Consider the following 19,795-nt stretch of genomic DNA (forward strand, 5'->3'; position numbering starts at 1 on the left):
CTTGCAATTCACCAATGCACGGTACACCCTTTGCAACTGCTGAGAGTAGAGGTCAGCAGTGATGGTCTGACCAGGTGGAAGGAGCTCGTAATGCACCACTTGCCGACAATTCCACCATACAGAGAGCATAAACTTTCATGGGTGCAGAGGTGATCTTGAGGTGTGAGGAAGGTGTCTTCAGGTGCCGAGTGAGCAAGGACAAACAGGCTGTCACTCGTTGTTCCTTGTTGGCTGCCGACAATGTGTTCGGTACACACTTGCTTAACTTGTATGACTTCCCTATCCCATGCAGGTGCAGTCTGACTGTTTCAAAGGAAACATGGAACCTTTCTGCAAGTTCATCACACGTTAGACCACTGTCCTCCATGGTTGGCTGCTTTCAGGGCCTCGTCATCCAACACATTTGGTCGTCCACTGCGAGGTTCATTCGAAAGGCTCACATCTCCCGAACGGAATTTCTGGATCCAATGCATGGCAGTGTGTTCGTTCATGGCATTCTCCCCAAATGCCTGGGGAGAATGCCCAGCTGATGCAGCAGCTGACAGGCCCACTTTAATGTCATACAACAAACACACGTGAACAAGCTGCTTCTATACCTCCATTTCTCTTCGACACTGGATGAGCTATGACTGCTGTATGTGCGCAACATGCCTGTATTACTGACAGTCGATGGTCAGACTAACTCCCGATCGCTTGGCAGGCACGTGCATCATTTCGTTTCCTCTCTGTGAGCGCATGATTAATGGGACGTCAAAAATGGCAAAAACTTTTTTGGTTACCTTGCATATGCACTGGCCTGGAGATATTTGTCTATATTTGCTATGGCACTCAGAAATATAGCAATAGTATAGACAGCTTATATAGTGTAAGCTGTCTATGTGTTAACGGTGTCGAATTGCCACCGAAATCACTGACAGGACATTCCCGAATTTCACTTATAAATAAATTTCACTCATGTTCAAAGACTTTCATGAATACTCTCTTTCCCTTCACTTTCAATGACAAGTGTATCAATTTTTAGATTTTTGCATGCATCTCAATTCTATGGTTTAAAATGATATATAACACATGGCCTTAACTATCGAGTGACCAGGTACAGCAATATATTTTTTGAAGTAATGTACATTATAAGACATGGTAAAACTGAACTTACAGATGTATTTTGTGAGAGTAATTCACCTGATAGTACCTGTAGAGATATAATATAGCCTTGTATTTATTATTTTCAATTGTGTACTTTGATTACTAAAAATATCAACACAGTGATAGTAAAACCTGTGCTAAAGTGATTGATAACAAACGTTCATTCGTTAATGTTAAAATTTCTTGTTCATATACCTAATACTTTCTGCGAAAAGGAACATGAAGTTATGACAATTAGGCTAGCCTTGTCTATAACACGTTTGTTACAACCTGTCCCCTTTCCCGTGCTAGCGATCGCTCGACAGTTTCGGTGCCAATGAGAAACGAGGAAAAAATCGTCTGCTGGGCAGCGAGGAGCGAATGGAAGCCAGAAGAGAAGCACTTACGTAGACGCTGTTGCGACGTTGCGTATTTTAATTGGCTGCCTGGCTTTTACTTTCCCCAGCACCGATAAAAGCCAGGGAGCAACTAGCGCGGGAACCGGGACAGGTCGTAACAAATGCGGTATAGATAGGTAACTGAAACTTCCCTTAAGGCACCCCAAAAGAAATTAGTCTGCGCACACCTATGCTTACAACATCGCAAGCATAATTATTCTTTTGTATTTTGCCAGATAAGACTCCCAAGTTGTTGTTTTCAATTCAAGTGGCAACCTTGCTAAGCGTCCCTGGACATATACAGTATGTAACATTCTTATTCGTACACACAGATTTTCAAAGAAAATGTTTTAATATCTGAAAGGAAATATACTCTTTTGAAATTGTTTCTTTACAATTCAATAACTAATATCATTAGGAAGATAAAATCTTACCCAAATTCTGTATAACCAATGACAATAATAAATTAAATGAAACTGAAAGAGAAACATGCCATTTTTTGTACAACTTTTCTATTCGTACACTTAATAAAAAGAAAAAAATATATTCAGAGCAAATTGACTGACAGTTCTAATACTTTGATGTATATCCTTTGGCTTTAATTACTGCTTGACACCTGTTCTTCATAGAATTAACCAGTTTCCGACATGTTTCAGAGCTTATTTTATTCCTCTCGGATTGCACAACAGTTTTCAACTCTTGTTTGGACTTGACGCCTGCTTTATGGACTCGCCTCTTCAAAATTGCCCATAAATGCTCAATGGGATTTAAGTCTGGACTTTGAGCTGGTGTTTATAGTAGTATGGGCATATTCCGTATTAGCCAATTCATGTCAACTCGCATCTTATGCTTACTGTCATTGTCTTGTTGGAATCTGTAGATAGGCGGCATGTCCATTTTTTGGGCACTCTGCTATACATTGTTCTTCAATATGTCCAAATAGACATATAAATCCATGATACCATCAATAAACTGGATGGTACCAACACCTTTGGACGACATACAGCCCCAAATCATTAATTACCCACCACCGTATTTAACTGTTGGAACTGGGTTAATGTGATCATTGTCTTTATTTGATTTTCTCCAGACCTATTTTTTTATCCCATCTGACCCGTATATATTAATCTTGGACTCGTCTGACCATATGACACTATCCCAAAATTCCTGGTCCTTGTGGATGTGCTCTTTCGCAAATGAAAGTCTATTCCTGCGATTAACCTTATTTACATACGGCCTCTTTCGTGGTATTCTGCCATGATATCCATGCTTCCACAAGGCACGTCAGACAGTTTGATTGGACATCATCTTGCCAGCAACATTTTCTACTAACGGTCGTAACTGAGGAACACTTAGTCGAGGGGTTTTCTCGCACTCTTTTCAAAATAAAACGTTCATCACCTTTATTCAACCGTCTCTCTTTTGATTTTCTCGGCACATTCTGTGTTGAACCTTCCTCTCTAAATTTGTTTACTATGTATCGAACTGTGGACTGTGATTTATTGACTGTTTGTCCAATTTTTCTTAACGAATAACCTCTCCTTCAGATCGGAACTAAGTTCCTTCACCTTGCCCATTTCGAACATGCTGATAGATAGACGATTGGCCTACAACAATACATACGCCAGCATTCCGCTTGACGGGGAGCGTGCTTGCAAGTTCAAACTTGTTACGAAGTTGCAAACTGCACGAAATCGCCCGAATAGCAGTGGCGCTGTATGCGAGGAAGATTGAAACTCTTGCCTGTATGACAGGGATGTAGCTAGGTTGATCAGTTGGGGGGGGGGGGGCAAACGTAAGATTTTTTTCTATCAAACTATTCTAAATTAACAAACTATTTATACACCATATTGGCCTATAGTGTATACATACATTTTATATGTATGTGCGTGTGTATACACACACACACACACACACACACACACACACATACATACATACATACATTCAGTGGCGTAGCAACAGATCGCGAGGCCCCCATCCGTTCTTTAGATTTGAAATCTCAATGTAAATCGATACTAAATGTTCATGAATACGTCAGCAATTTATCATATTTAAATAATAATAAATTGCTGACGAAAATTATATTGAATAATTTCTCACCCGGAAAGTGTATTTGAGGAAGATGAAATCTGAAGCTGTAGGGCATGCCCGTACTCAACGGAAGCGTCATGGGTGTCATGACTCCCCCCCCCCCCACGAACTATGAAATATTATAATGTGGAGATATAAAAACGTACGAAAATAACATTGACGATTTTTCAGATTGTGCAAGAATTTCGATTTCGTCCTTAGTTCAAGGTGACCTCGTTAAACAATATTCTAATGGGCGGGCCCGAGTCTTCTATGGCATCTGATTGTTCACTTGGGAAATGATGACGATAAGAAATTATATGCACACGTCTAATTTCTTAAAATTAATCTTATTTGTGTGTGGAAAACTGAATATGTGATGGCACTGGATAAAACAAAGTTCGCACACGCTCAAATGATTACGCTCTCGTTTTTGGTTCGGCAGGTTCAACAAGGGATCCATTCGATTCTCGATGGAGGCACATAGTGGTTCGGATCTCACTTTAAACTGTAGGTCCAGTCCCGATTAACCTTACTGTGCAGAAAGTGGACTTAAAACACCACTTCAATTAATCAATCAATCGAAAGGTTCAAGGTTCGATCCCTGGTGCTCAGGCCGGTAGCCAGAATTTGATTTCGGAAGGGGCTTATCCCTTATCGGCAGCCGCCATCTAAAGACGAAAAGGTTGGGGAGGAGTAAATGCGCTGAAGATGAACTTCTTGATATATTGCAACTTACCATATACAAGATGTTTAATCCTGTTAATGATGTAAATTTAATTACTACTACACATTATTAAAATCAAATACTTGTAGGATTTCGGGAAAGGACTGCAGCCCCCGAGTCCCTCCCCTGGGTATGAGCCTGCTTGTATTAGTTCCAAAATTTCTATGATGTTCCAACATCGTGAGGACAATTTGTGAAGTACTTGAAAGCGATACGGCAGCAAATTCTGCTCTCGAAATTATATGGGACTCAATGTGATGACCACGCGCAACCGAATGAAAGAACTCTTCGCAGGCCTTGTCTCTCAATATTAATTTTACTGACTAATTGTAAGTTTTTCTCAGCCTCCTCGATGACGCAGTGGTATCATCGCCGCCTTGTAATCAAGGGGTCCCGGGTTTGATACCCGGTGGAGGCACATAGTGGTTCGGATCCCTGATTAGCCTTACTGTGCATACAGTGGACTTAAAACACGAACTCGATAATTGGAAGGTTTTAGACGAACTAAACATAGCTTTTTATGCATTATACTTTGCTTCTTTGCACCTTACTTTTACAGTTTTTCTTCCTAAGAATTCCACTGAGTATAACATGCTACGAAACCAGAGGTCCAAGGTTCGGACATTGGACAGGTATGGTTGTATCATGTCTGTCACATTTGCCATTCCTTCGGCTCATCATTCATTCTCATTGTCCATTTAACTCAAAAGGTAGAAAAGCGGCGTAATATAGAAATATATAAATGATTAATAATTAGTTTATTTTACTTCGCTTTTCTGACCCTTTTTGGCTAATCGTGAAGATGAAGATGAAAATGAGAGATGCGAAATTGATGAGAGGACCATCATAAAGAACACAAACGCCCAGTCCGGGATTCGAACCCAGGACCCCTGGCATCGTAATGCACCTTGTTAACCACTGCACAACAAATAGAAACAGAAAATGCTTGATAAGTTATTTGCTTCTCCATAACTCATGATCATATTATAAATATTATTCGCTGTATGACTAGGGATTAATTCTAACCACCTAAGCAGCAGCAGCTTCCGCATTTGCAGGTGGAGGCTAAATAAAGAAAAATCAGAGAAAGTCAGAAAGATAAACGAATTTTGTAACATAATACTTATACAGCATGCAGACGGCTGTAAAAACAATTGCTACATACCTAGTTTCCTTCCTTAATTGAAACGTGGGTTATACTTCATTATACATGAGATCAACCAACCTGGGAATCGAACCCAGGATCTTGCGTGGTAGTCAGACTCTCTTTTAGAATGCCAATATGTTGGATATTTGGTCGATCAGTCCATCCTGATCCATTGTTTCCAGAGGAAGACCATCTGGCAGCTTCTCATTCGTCATTTTACTCGCAATGTAGGAAAACGAGATCACAAACACTTCGCGATTGTATCTTCTCGCGTTTACAGAAGTTTACCATCGCTCGGACCACAAATCCTACTTCAAACTATCTGACAGATATCAGTTGTCCACCAAATCAACAGATGAACCGACCGCTTCGATGTTTCTTCGAATTTTCAGAAAGTGGCCTTTCTCCTCCTTTGCAGGGCAGGTCATTAGCAGGAGGGTTGAGTGCATGTGAGTAGAACCGCTATGTCATTCGTTCCCGCGCCGAAAAAGGGACAAGCAATAGAATTCTGTTCTTGGAATTTGAAACGTATGGGGATATCTTTTCTGAACCATAAAATAATTAACCCAGAAAGTTCTAGCCACCCGTAGCTAAATCTTCCTGTTTGTGTGGTTCTTTCGGCGCCCATGGTGGCAGTGCAGGGCCAGATGAAGAGAAAGTGCGGATTTTGGGGGGGGGATCCTGGATCTGGTGTGCAGCAGGGAGGATAAGTGCATTTTCAATACGTCTCAGACTTCCCTGACTGGGGCAGACCACAAAACCATTAACTGCATCCTCTGCCAATACATCTGTTTGTGTTCAACAAGCAAGAAAGAGGGAAATAAGAAAGAAATGCCTTGCTTGGGTTCGTGCTACTGAAAATTGAAGAAGTGTTTCAAACTGCAAACAAAATTTACTGAAGAATTATTTTGCAATATTTGTCATCAAAGTAAATTTTCCAGCAAATGCAGAACAGTTTCCCGGGGCCACGTGGGCGTTTGCCGGGGGCAGTGCCCCCGCGTACCCCCCCTAACGACGTCCATGTGTACGAATAACAATGTTGCATGAAACAGCGTGTTTTTCTCTTTTCACACAAATTATATGCTCTGTTTATACACTTTGAACATACATTTTTATTGACATTTGTTGGTGAAACCTTCATTAACATTAATTTCCAGGTACATATGAAAAATGATTATATTTACTAGTAGATATGACATTTCTTCCTCGGAAATTCTATGTGTACGAATAACAATGTTACATATGGGCGCGTTCCGAAAGTCGCACGAGTTTAACGCCTTAAACGAGTTATGGTAACTGGCTGTCCCATAAGTGCTTCCGTGTGTTTCATTATCCTGTCGCAAAAGTCGCATTCCGTGCGTTTCGTGCAAGAACGAGATTCACCAAACGCACGGGCCAGGAGGCTGGTTTGTTCGGTGAGAATCGTCTGCTGCTTTCAGACATCATGCGTGCTGATGGATTCAAACTGCACTAGTTCGGAAAATGTATTATAATTTTAACATATAGCGATATGAAACAACATGCACAAGATGAGTATGCCTTAACTGTTCTTAGAATGTGATGAAAATGAGTAAGAGTGTCCACAGTAGAGTTTATTTTTGCCGTAGGGACATTCCTTCCACTGGACGCCATGTGGAAATTTTCTCTAAATAATATGCTGCGCCTGCGCTTTCGGCTAGTGTCCCATAAGTCTGTAAAATAACTGGTTTCACCAGATTCACGAGCTCAGTTATTTTCGTTAAATGCGTTCGTTTCGTTAAGACTTTCGGAACGCACAAATGTATACAGGTTAGATTTTCGGCGCTCATAGATCAGAAACTAAGCACTTTCGAGGTTATGTGTATGAGGAAAAGTTTCTTGTTTTTTTTATATATATATCTCTACCAGCATCCAACCGTCGTTGAAGTTGTTTTAGGACACCTTGTATATGTTGGAGGGGGGGGGGGGCATGAGTGCATGTAAAACTTATATAAGGTCTTATATTTATACTGCCCGCCCTAATTTATGAATATACAGCTTCTGCTCACCCGGTCGAAAATTTCTGGCACCGCCCCTGTTCGCTTTTCCGCCACTTTTGGCAAATCGCGAAGATGATACGATAAAATTGATGAAGGGACGCACACAAAAAAATACCCATGGCCAAACCGAGATTTGAACCCAGGATCTCTGGCTTAGTAGTCAAATCAAATCGTTTTTTATTTTCGAATGGGGGTAGGTGTTACGTGTACTTTTTTTAGTACTCATTCATCATTTTGCAATCTTTTCCTGTTATTGACATTATTTTTTTTAGGAATACTGGGCCCTAAAGAGGGAGCGGTATGGCCCACACCAACCCTCCCTTGAGCACACCACTGATTGCTATCCCAAGTGTCGACGTCACCGCACGTCACTGGCAAAGAGACAATCTTGCTTCTCCTTTGTGGCTTCTTCACATCAGGCAATACTGGAACAACCAAGGGAGTAACTTTCATTTCTTGGCCATTTAGATTTATTAAAAGTTTACTATTTGTTTTAAACGTCATGTGTCAGGGCTGATGGCTTAGTTTTAGACCTCAGAGAGAGGTAACGCGATTCATTCTTATGTTCACGTGTAATTTTGTTTTTAACCCGTGCATATAGCACCGTGCCATGTAGGCACATTTAGGGGATGTGGGGGTAGGAGCCACACATTCCCGATCTCGGACATTTTGGAAGTGATGTGATCAGCAGGCGCCGACTCCATGGGGCTTGGGGGGCTCGAGCCCCCCCCCCCCAATGTTAACGATGTGGAGGCAGAGCCCCCCCAATAATCTTACTTAAGAGGATCTAATATTTATTATTTTTGCTTCTCGTGTAAAGTTTACTCTGAATTGTGCCACATGAACTTATCTTTAAATACACATGTTCCAGACCATCAACTTTGGGGGGCTGAGACCGGTAAACCATCAACCTTGTGGGGGGGCTATGACCAGAGACAGCAAAACACATGACTTATTACTATATACTAAGTATGTAATTATGAGTATAGACCGTGTTAAAAATGTAAACATAAACATTGGTGAGGTCTAGCCCGGTCCCCCCGGAACTTCCGGTTTAGGCCAGTCCCCGTTGTTGCCAGTGCAGATTCACCGGCATACGAAGTAAGAAATGGGCGCTTGTTTTCAGCAGTTGTGCGACGATAGTCAAGAAAGGTATTTGTTAAAGTTCTACTATGAAGGAGTGGATGTCTAGAATCCGTCGGATGATTAACTGCAGAGCAGATTATTAAAATATGACGTGTCTTTGTGGCCGCCAGTTGCATACTACATACAAGTACACGCATGTACACGCACGACGAACTCAAAACGTACGAAAGTTTAGATATATTCAATTATTTTGTAAATGGAAAAGTGAGGGAAAGATAATTCTATAAAACTAGTGATATTATTATATTATAAAGTATGCTTAAGTGAGTCTTTGCCAACAAATCTGCAGAAGTAATGAAATAACACACATCAAATGCTAGTAAATATATGTGCTTTCAACGTCGCCTTTCCGCCTGAGGGATTTAGGGAAAACCTATGATATGGCATGCCACTTTCACTTGCACGAATTTACTTCAAACAAGAGACTTTTCAGACTGAAGCGACAAGCGATGTCGGGATTTCGACATAAGCATTTGATCTAAAGCAAACCATTCACCAGTCACGCTTGCGCAAATAACAGGCCTGGGCAACACAATGCACGGTATTGATAAAACGGCCCATTCCGAGCGACAAGCGACACCTGCAATTTGTCGCGTCGCTTTAATTTGGAAGGTGTTGTTTATTTTTGAATGTTGGTTTCCAAGGAAAAACATATTTTGCCTGGAGCGGTAAATGCTTATTTATATACTAAATGGGCCTATGTCGCTTGTCACTTCGGTACGAACCACTGCTGTCGCGTCGCTTCGGTTTGAAACCTCACTAAGAGCCGTGCTTTTCGCCACAACACAATACGCAGATAAACGATCAACATGTTTGTAACAAAATTCTTTCAGGGTACCAACCCTTTCTTCGTTCTGCTTGTATCAACAGGTTTCGTGTCCTTCGGAAACCTACGAAATGATACTTGACTCAATAAATTTGTTCCCGATCGAACTGTACAACCATATGCTACACAGCTGACAAGCTGACACCCTATTTCCTTGTAAAAGAATCTCCACTTTGCCCTTTCATATTAACGTCCATAGTACCGTAAGCGTAACCGGATGTTCGAGGGGTACCAGACGAGTGCGCATGCTCCGCAGTAGCTCCGCCTTTAACACCGTCTATTGTTAAAATTTTTACTATAGTGGAACCACAAGGAAAGAAACCTGCGCAGACCCCATCGCGCTGGCGGGTGGGGGAAAAAGACAGAAAGAAGGAGCCTTCAGAGCGGCCAACGTCAGTGTTGGCAGACCTATTGATTTCTCGGTAGGATTCCATAATAAACTATTGCTATGGCACCTCCGACGGCCTGCTCAAAAACAAGTTTCCTGGTCACCTTACTTGAACATGGAGGGGAGAGTGGAACTCCACTCAGCCATGAAAAGTGCTGTTTGAACTGTGAAATTATGTCAATCGATGTGCTAGGACATTATTATTATTTTATTACTATTACTACATTACCATGGGCGTCCGGAAGGGGGGGCGTGGCCCCCCTGGAAAATGAAAGTCAACCAAAAATTATATATTTTTCACATATAATTTCATTTCAGCTGCAATAATGTGTGTTAATTATTGCATGAATATGATACATTGAAATTTAAGCAATGTTTTTTGAGGGAACAACACTATTATTGGAGAAATGTGCCTTCCTTGCCCCTGCCTGAAAAAAATCCTGCGGACGTCCATGTACATTACTATTTTTAGATGGTTGTATTTTATCCCACCCGAAAATCTATTTCCATTTTAGTTATTTTACGTCGCTTTTGTGCCTCTACGGGTACGTACGACAACAAGGATGAATGAAAAACTGATGAAATGAATGAAGTGACACAAACACAGTGAAACAAACGTCCTTGCCTTACTAAGTAGAAATACTGACTTCGTAGCGTGGGCAAATTATTTTATATATGTGTGTGTCTATTATATATTAAATGCAGCAACATAGAGGCAGCATAACTGACGAATAAAGCATGTGTTAATAACAAGAAATTTGCTAGAGAACGAAGCGGCATAGTTCAATTACTAAGGAAATAATGCACCCGCTCCCCCGTAGTTGCTTGGAACTTTCATCGGCTTGAAAATACTTAATTTTCTATCCTTAATATACTATTCTATACTTAAATACTTAATTTTCTACAAAATTATAAAGCGGCATGGACGTCCAGAAGGAAGTGCAAGGATGGTCGCCACCCCCCTCCTCTTCTGGAAAATGAATGTTGACATAAAAGTACTTATTATTTCAGACGTATGAGTTGATTTCAGTTACAGTAATTTACATCCATTATTATAATAGGGATGTAGGAACGTGATAATTTCAAACTCAAGTGGTGTTTTCTGAGAGGGCAACATTAGGCTATACGGGGTAATATGCCTCGTTTAACCGCCTGCTAAAAATACATTGTTTCCCCCTCGCTGGAAAAAAATCTGCAGACATCCTCTTGCCCCCCAGTCCGCAAGCCTATGCCGCCCCGAGAAGGTCGTTCATCCGCTACTATTAGATCGCCGCCCCGAGAAGGTCGTTCATCCGCTACTATTAGATCATCGGATTTTGTAGCAGATCTTCTGGTTTCCCAAGGAACAATCTCCCGATTTTTTCAAGTCTGACCTGGCAACACTGCCCCGAGGACTGATAACGGCAGGGAAAATGCGCGAACGCTTTTGAGGGAAGGTTTTTTTCCTTGTGGTCGAGCTATAAAAAAAAAATCAAAAGACGATATGCATGAAGTAGGGTAGTGGACGGGACGTTCTGGCTACAAATGGCTCTCACATGGCATTCATAACGAGATCATTGATATATTAGGGAGATCTGTTTTGCTCTCCGTGGTAGCAGATATTAAAAGTCGGGAATATTTTGTTGACGAAACTTGAGACATATCCATCCATGGACAATTAATATTCTGCATTCGAACTGTGAATAAAAATTTTGATATTTTTGAGGAATTCATGGGCTTTTATGAGATTCCGAAGACTGAGGCCAAAACTTAAAAAAGGGAGGGAGTGAGTCATTCATTAATTTATTTCAGTGATCAGAGCCCCCCCAATAATTTTGACAAGTCGGCGCCCCTGATCAGCACCACGCTCCGACCGTATTTACCCCCCTCGGGGTTTCCCCCAGGTATCCATTCATGATCATTTAACCCTCCGTAAGAAAAATAAAACCACGGTACGTTGTTCAAAATGCAAATTATTTGAATGCAGAAACTATTGTAGTACCCATACAAATTGTCGGAGTTGTCAAAATAACGAAATTGAAAAGTGACAACATTCTGTTCCTTATATTTGAGTCAGAATGTCCTTTCTTGCGTATACCTCGTAAACATACAAGCAAAAAATTGAGATTTGAACATTTTAAAAATATTTTGTAAGTTTCTTCGAAGTGTGTTTTCTATATTTGATTGCTTCTTCTTCGAGTGAGTAAGATTTTGACAGAGTTTTGGAAGAAATAGTTCCTTTCTGCGCCCATATAAGTTGTACGATTGCCATTAGATTTGAAAAATACCTTGAAAATATTTGGAAAAAATACGTTGAAAGTTTTTGAAAAATACATTGATAATTTTGTGAATGGTGAGCTAATTTTTTAGTGCCTTCATTATATGGTAAAGCTTTATTTACTTATATAATAATATTTTGGTGCATTTGCTTCAAGAGTTTACCTAAGTAAGCATGTAATTCAATGAGACACTTTCATTTATTTTACTTTTCTTTTAATAGATGTTAGAGATGTCCGAAATGGACATGTACTGTACATGCGATCATGTAAGTGCTAGGGTAATTCAACCTCGATTTGCATTAATAATTCACGTAAATAGCGTTGGTTGCTTTATTGCCTGAATTCACCGATTTTTCCGTATCGGATCTGTCTGAAAAGTATGTATAGATACCCGAGAAAAAATATTTGTTCCCAACTTCGTGTTGTAACTAGGGATGGCCAAACGGATCCGGATCCGAAAATCCCGGATCTGGGTTCAAAAGTTTCGGGTCTGGATCCGGATCCGCAAGTTCCGGATCTGGATCCGGATCCGAGAGTTTCGTATCTCAATCCCATTATAATATTACCACACCTTAAAAGGTATTATGATCTTCGATTACAAAGAAATTTTTCATTAGTTAGTCCTTCAAGATTTTCTTTCAAGTGTTGTTCCTAAAATAATTTGCTACGCATCGGCTAACACACTCGTGCACAAAAATAATCTTACTTGTTTAACATAAAATGTCAGAGGTGATTTTGTAAATGCCATTGAAACGAATATGTATTCATTCGAATGTATTGGAAATGGAAACACACATAAATGTGAGACATCCAGGATGAAACCTTTAACACATTTAACAAGATAGAAATGTTATACAAAAATTATACAATTGTTCTACAGTTACAGTTTTAAAAATTAAAATAAAACATTATAATATATGCAGTGTTATATAATTACAAAGTGTAAAACTAACATGGGAGGTTATCTAAGTGTCCCCCTCCGATTTCCATGAAACTTCGCAGGTGTATAGAGGAGCTCAAAGGAAGAAATACGTGTTTCTTGTTTCGGCTAAAAAACTGTTCTTGGGGGCAAACCCCCTTCCAATGTCAAGATGAGGACAAATTTAAGTGGGCATTTGACCCCTGTGTCCCCCTCCGATTTCCATGAAACTTGGCAGGTGTATAGAGGGGCCCAAAGGAAGAAATACGTGTTTTTTGTATCGGCTAAAAAGCTGATTTAGGAGGCAAAACCCCCTCAAATGTCAAAATGTCTATGGCAAAACGGATCCGGATCTGGCCATCCCTAGCAATGTCCCTAGTTGTAACCAAATGCCACGGAATGTCACCTTTTCTTAAGACATTGCCTTTACACCTTTGAACTCCATGCTATTGTAGTGAAAACCGGAAGTAAAGTTCCTGCCAGCGCCAAGGAAGCACAGAAATGTAAACATCCGGTGAATAGCCCCCATAGAACTCGGAAGGGCCTGTAGGGCCCGGAAACCACACTCAAGTAAAATCGCCTTACGCAACTGCATGCAGCGTGTTAGGAATGATTCTGGAACAGAGCTTCATCTTCATTAGCATTTTTTTTAGTACCCAACGGCAAAAGAAAAAATAGGCGAATAGTCCATCACCATTTTCATTCGGTCTGCATTGCACAATATGATGATAAAATGAATTGAAATAAATACGTCAATAAGCAGAGGGCAATGCCTGTTTCGCACCAACATCATTTCATTCCTTAAAGCATCACAGGATGTAGAATAAAAAGTAATGAAAATAAGGATGGACAATTTGCCTACCATTATCTTTGCCGTTCATTGGCAGTAAACGGAACTTCCTATTTATTGTTTTACTTTTCTATTTCTAGATTTTTTATTTATCATGATTTGTGGTTTCCGACCTGCGACATGTTTCCCACCAGGTGTCAGCACTGTATGTCACTGTCTGCCAGGAGGCCAGCGCCAGACGAATAATGGCAGTGAATTAGTGAAGTAATGGATGCAAGTTAATTCTGGAAACGATGTTGCGTACGTCGTTGTCCTGCGTGAAATCAGTTTCAATAATTAGCTTGCCATTAAATACCTCGCAACTCGAACTTGTGGTGCTAGGATGGTAACTACTTGAGTTGTCGTTTCTGTAAGGTAATATAGCTCGCTAAAAAAGTAAATTATTTTTTTTTACCTTTATGAATGATCGTAATTACGTTTTATATGAACTTTATATTTTGAAATAGATATGAATTTTTATTGCGTGCCATAAACTAAATTTAGCCACATCGCAGTAATCTACAATGTTCACTTTTTCGTATTAACATAGAAGTTGAATCTCACTTTACAAGTTCAACTTATTTACTATACTCTTGTTTTGGAGGTCCTTTTAATTATCTACGACTTAATTGTATGTAGTATAGTGATAGGTGTATCTGCTATATATACACGCACCCAGAAGGTTGGGACAAAAAATACGAATCTTATCAGGGAAAAATTAAATGGATGAATAATTTCAGAATTAAACCCATCTGAGGGACTAGAATAGGCTCAAGTTCCCTTTGTTTTATTGCGATTTCATCATGCTACGAATACAATTTTTACATGGTTCGATTTCGATGTATGTCTGTTAACACATACTGTGGAGTTTTAGCGATTACTTAAGGTTTTGTTTAATATATGCTTTCGTGGTTAGGTTAGGTTACCTTAGCATTAAAATAAAGTCCCTAAATGCATTCTACTAAGGTTCAAATTTACTTCTACATTCATTCCCACGCTTCTACGATATTTACTGTCGATTGAGAATATTTTGTCCATGAGAAGTGCATAAGGTAATTTTCAAGTTTTTTTTTAAACATAAATAACTTTTTTCTAGTCTAAACAGTGCTCATTACCTTAAGGAAGGTTCAAATTTCGTGTGACAATCATATCCAAAATTCTACGATAATTAGTTTTGTGCTAGGAGAAATCATAAAACAATCGGAACCGTTACCGATCACTTATTGGGGGTAACGTCATCTAAAACACGGAAGATCGTCTTCACGTACAGAAAGTGGTAAAAATTTACTATCCTTCGGACACCTCTAATTTTTTCGTTTCGTCGATTTTTGACATTCATACTTACGTATCTGCTTCGCGGAACATTCCTGAAGGTGTATCAACGTTGTTTTCATGAAATTTGAACTATGTTTCCTAACCTAACAGAACTAACCAAACCATGTGCCAATGGTTCATGGGGCTAGCGCCAATGGTTTGCAATTATTTCCAATTTCTAGATCCTGATACTAACACGACACCAAATTTTAACTATGTTTCCTAACCTAACAGAACTAACCTATCCACACGCCAATGGTTCGTGGGGCTAGCTATTCGGAGAATTAATTTTCAACGAACAACATGAATTTCAGCTATGAAACATTCCCACGTCACACAAAACACCTTCCCGATGTTCGACAATGCTACAGGAATTTATTACGGTAAGTAGTTTCTTCTGTAAAAATAAATAAATGTGTCCGAAGGATAGTAAACAAGTACCGAAAAGGGAAAAAACTACATTCCCGAACCTCAACAACAATGCTACACAAAATAATTTTCGTAAGTACTTTCTTCTGTAAAAAGTAAGAAATCCATCTCCACTATACGGAACTGTTACCGATAGTTATTTTCAGCTATTTTAGTGTACATAACAAACAGCGGAACGATTTAAGATGACCAGACCCCTCTCAGATTTTCTTCATATTTGGCATACTCACTAATTGAGGCATCCTAATCACGAATCTGAAGTTAAAAGTTGTCGGAAATGTTTAGAAATTACAAAATAAGCTAAAATAAGGTGTTAGTTTCCGGAATGGAAACAGTAGATCTTCGCGATTTTTTTTGTTTCAGAAGGAAATATGTATATTCCTGATACACCATGACACCAAATTTTAACTATGTTTGCCTAACCGAAACTAACCTAACCACACGTCAATGGTTCGTGGGGCTAGCGTCAATGGTTCGCAATTATTTTGCAATTTCTAGTTTCAGATACTACCACGACACCAAATTTTAACTATGTTTGCCTAACCTAACCGAAACTAACCTATCCACACGCCAATGGTTCGTGGGGTTAGCTTGAATAGTTCGCAATTATTTTGCAATTTCTAGATGTTTCCGACAAATTGTAACTTCAGATTCGTCATTAGCAGGCCTCAATTAGCAAGTATATCAAATATGAAGAAAAAATAAAATCAGAGAGGGGTCCGGTCATCTTAAGCCATACCCAAACAGCTTATACTAACAAAAAGTGGCGAAAGTACTCCGAAATTACAGGTTTTAACTTTCGAGAGCCATTCTTTGGGATCAAATATCTCTTTTATTTGTTCTTTCCTAATACTGAACTAAAACATTGAAACCTGTGTATTAAAAAAAATCGATGTAATTCTCGAGGGAGTACAGTGGGTAAACGGCCCCTAGGTCTCTCATTCAAATAACAACTCTACTTTCACAATCATTTTCACTATTCTGAGAACCTTTCTCTTTCATTTATGAATGAAAATTACTTGTCAATGGGAAGCGCAAATGCTTGGGTAATGTACTGTTTCTTCTTTTTTTAATTGATAAGTGACAATTTTTCAAACTCCAAACATTGGTAATTACTTTCACCAGGTTTTAAATTTACTGAATTAATAATTTCTGCAATACTTCGTCTTTATTGTAGAAAACTTTTAAAAAAATCATTAAAAATTTGGAACCATTACCTTTATATCTGTGTAATGCAGTGGATGATATTCAGCAAAGAACCTCTCCCACAGTGTTGGCCTCGTAACTGTTCCTTCAAAAAACCGAACATATGATAATCTGAGGGTGCAATGTTAGGACTGTAGGAGGTGATGCAGAAGTTCCCCACCCTATTTTCCCAATTTTCTCTCAGATGAACTGAGCCGAGTGCTGGCATGCATTATCGTGTTGAAAGATGATTTTTCTTTCCAGGATGTTTATTCTGCAATGCACGACTGAACTTGTGAAGTATTTGGATATAACAGCGAGCAATTCTGGTTATCCCAGGTTCAAGAAATGCATCCCACAAGACTGTACACATAACTTTGCTAGCAGACGCTTCTGTCTTTGCTTTCTTTTTACGGGTGACTTGGAATGGTGCCAATCCATGCTCTGTTGCTTTGTTTCCGGTTCATAATGATGGAACCAGATTTATCACCAGTCACAATACTCAATAAAAAATCATCATCTTCATTGTGATATCTCTGAAGAAGTTCTTGAGCAGTGTTTTTTTTCACAGCACTTTATGGTCTGTCATCAATAAATATGGGACCCAGTGACAACAAATTTTTCGTTAGGCTAACCTTGCCATCATTTCCTGGACTGCACTGTGTCCTATCTCAAGTATTGCTGCAATTGTATCCACAGTGACCTGTCTGTCTTCTTTAATGATGATGTCAACTCTTTCCATTTTGCATTCCGTGGAGGCAGTTCATGGATGACTGCTCCAAGGGTGATCTTTTTGATGCTAGTGTTTCTATCTTCTAACACTGCGAGCACCCATGCATACATCTCCGTACACACGCTGAAGTCTGTTCTGAATTTCAGCAGCAGGAATTTCCTCTTTAACAATGAATTCAATTATAGCACATTGTTAGGCCTCCCCGATGGCACAATGGTAGCGTCGTTGCCTTGTAATCAAGGGGTCCCGGTTTCGATACCTGGTGGAAGCACATAGTGGTTCGGATCCACTGAACTATCACTGGGGATAAACGTATTTTACACTATCTAGAAGTTTTTGGAACCTGTTTTTCTTTAACACGCATTCACAACGCGGACACAAACACGAGCATGCAGTGTTGTTAACTCCCATCGGTTAACACTGAAAGGCAAGAAGGACGTAAACTAGACTCTAGCCAACAACCATCTTCTTGTCTGTGTCTTGGTGTTCAAGTCTCAGGTATGGTCTTGAATGTAGTATAAGTAGCATGTACAGTGTGTCAGCTCATAAACTTTCATAGCATATAGAGGTCGTTAAGGGAAAACAAGTTTCCTTAACCATTAACTACTATGGACTGTCTCTCAGACCTCACTGAATTTATCTTTTACTTTATTTCTCGCACCCCTCCAACCAGAGGTGGAGCCTTCTCTATACGTTTCAGACTGGCTACACACTATCAAGGTCACGAGATCTTGCTTTTGCTTTCTTCAAATCTTATTGAATTTGATTTTCGGCTCTCCGATCGCATAACGCTCTCGCCTTATAATTAAGTAATCCTGGGTTCAATTCCTAGTGGAAGGCCAATGCGTACTTGTTAGGACTATAGTTTAAAATGGAGATCTAGTGACAATTAGCCTATTTGAGCAGGAGGATTTAAGAAAAAAGTCACTATTTGATTATTTGCAATTTTTTTCTTTAATTTGGCTGCCTCATTGTAGGTCTCGGTAACACTTTACTATACCTGAGACAGATTTCTTCAAATTTACAGGAGAAAGTACTTACGCAAATCATTTTCTGTAGCGTTGTTGATGTTCGGGAATGTAATTTTGATTCATTTTAATGCGAATGCATGTGGTTTTGTACGAAAGTCTATTTCCGACACGCTATTGCTGCTGCCGCCATTTGCTTCCTGCATGAGAGCACAATACGCTCTCGTATTGTCCATATATGTTAAATTGAACGAAAGGAGTGCTAATTGAACCAAACCTAACAGGCCTAACCTAACCTAGTAGGCATACCTCATCCCCGTGATGGTTTGTGGGGGCTATCGTGAATTTTTGGGCTAACGTCAATGTTTTTTCTGGCTCAAGGAACGATGAACGGTAAGCTATCTCCATGTTGTGTGTGGAAATAAACAAGAACAGTAAGTACTCGTAAATGTAAGAAATATACATTACTTTCCTAACAAATTCAATTATTTCACCTAAATAAGTGTTCCGGAATGCAGAATAGTACGTTAGCAATGTAAAAAAGTGCGAAAGAAATGATTCCCAGGTGTCTCAGGTATAGTAAAGTAGTACCTAGGTCTCTGACACCCTCGAGTCGAGGTTTCTTTCCACCCCTTTCTTCCTCTCCTTTGAAATTCATGCAAGTTAATCATAAGAACTGCATAACTGATAGTAAAAATGTATATGTTGGAAGGGAACTTGTAAATTGTGCTAGCCACTAGGAATATCGATTCAGTAATTCGATAGATTTTTTCCAAACCGACAAAACTGTTACATTAAAATTTGGTCACCTCGGTATGGTAGTGATATGTGAATACTTGTTATTAATTAGAACAAATTAAAAATTGTTATTTTAGATACATTGCATTATTTGAAGATGACAGCTATGTAAAAAATGTGATAGAATAAACAAAGTGGCACATCAAATTACCCACACAGTGCGTTATGATGCAGGGGTCGCGGGTTCGAATCCCGGTCTGAGCATGTGTGTTTTTGTGAGTGTCCATTCATCACTTTCATCATGTCATCATTGTGATTAGCCAAAAGTGAAGAAAAGCGAAATATTTTTTAAAATTTGTCAATCAAACATAAAATTCTGCATGTCTTCTTTCCTGGCATTGCAGTGTGGACCCACTTAAAAGGTTGATATAATTTTGTGTGTATCTGGAGGAAGCAAGGCGAAGATGATGTTTTATTTTTTTTTATTCTTTATTACTTTGATCATACCCAGGCTGAGATTTATGTGGAGGGCCAGGGCCATCATTTATGCACAGTTTCAGTTAGTCTATAACCTTTA

At 39.5% G+C, this 19,795-nt stretch overlaps 1 protein-coding gene across 2 annotated transcripts in view; it reads left to right on the top strand.

The window, feature by feature from the left end:
• Window positions 1–14,075: 14,075 nt before the first annotated feature.
• LOC145986445 (uncharacterized) overlaps window positions 14,076–19,795 on the top strand; it is a 57,912-nt gene continuing 52,192 nt past the window's right edge. For both annotated transcript variants that reach the window (XM_083120464.1, XM_083120465.1), the window contains exon 1: window positions 14,076–14,226. The gene's annotated coding sequence lies outside the window, so the exon portion shown is untranslated. The remainder of the gene's footprint in view (window positions 14,227–19,795) is intronic.

Source organism: Lepisma saccharinum, chromosome 4, assembly GCF_977018435.1.
Source record: "Lepisma saccharinum chromosome 4, izLepSacc3.1, whole genome shotgun sequence".
Classification (NCBI taxonomy): domain Eukaryota; kingdom Metazoa; phylum Arthropoda; class Insecta; order Zygentoma; family Lepismatidae; genus Lepisma; species Lepisma saccharinum.